Raw genomic sequence first — 998 nt, 5'->3', positions numbered from 1 at the left:
TGCTTGTTAGTAGGAAATTAGGATTAAAATTAGAATCCATGCATTTAGGATTCATGATTTTGTGTGTGTGTGGTCTATCCTTTACTTGTTGGGCTCGGTGGAGCTCACCCCTGTGGAATTTTCTCTTTTAGATGATCCTGCAGGTGAATATTACGATGGTGGGGAAGGTGATTTTGAGCCAAAGGATTGTGGTGGTGATAGATATGCTGATATGGATGGAGAGGGGTGTGACCCCTATTACCTGGACAATCTGAGTGTCTCTGAGGAACAGGGACTAAAGATGTAGTCTAACTGTTCTGTTTTCTTTTACTCGTTCCTTACATTCTTTTGATGGATGAAAATCCATTGTAAATACTTGGTAGGTTACTTTTACCCTTTTGGGAAGTGTGTGTAAAATGTAACCGAATGTAGGGGTTGGTAAGTAGTCTGAAGTACTGGAACTTTCTGTAAATAATGAACCTTGGGCGCACTCTGAAAATGTAAGTTATTTATATTTTAATCTTTTAGTTGCTTGTGACTTGTATTTACTACATCGGGATCCTGGAGGTATCTGAATACCTCGGGTATTCGGGTCAGCCATCGGATCCTCCCAGGGGTGGTTCTGGGGTGTGACAATATAAGCCCAAGTTATAGCTTCTACAATGGTTTTATTTTTATGGCTTCGTAAGAAAGCCGGATTTAGAGCCAAAAGGCTATGAATATAATGATAGATATATGGTGGTGACCAAAGCCAAATTGTGCCACGAAATACAAAAGGCATGGTTAGTAGAGAAATAAAGACTAATATTGTTAGTGGCAGCGGAAGCGATGGGATTCTCATGTAATCACTAAATTTTATGAGCATGCAAGAATCTCAATAAACAGATTAATGTAATAACCTCAAGAGGAACACTCAAGTGGTGTGTTCCTCCAAAGGAATACAACACTTGAAGGAGATCTCCCAAGCTTGCTTCACCTTCAATGGCCAATAGTGCTTGAGGAAGAAGAAGACTCTTTTT

Source organism: Telopea speciosissima, chromosome 7 (genome assembly GCF_018873765.1).
Source record: "Telopea speciosissima isolate NSW1024214 ecotype Mountain lineage chromosome 7, Tspe_v1, whole genome shotgun sequence".
NCBI classification, from domain to species: Eukaryota; Viridiplantae; Streptophyta; class Magnoliopsida; order Proteales; family Proteaceae; genus Telopea; species Telopea speciosissima.
The sequence above is the reverse complement of the archived record's forward strand: the minus strand, read 5'-3'. Positions refer to the sequence as shown.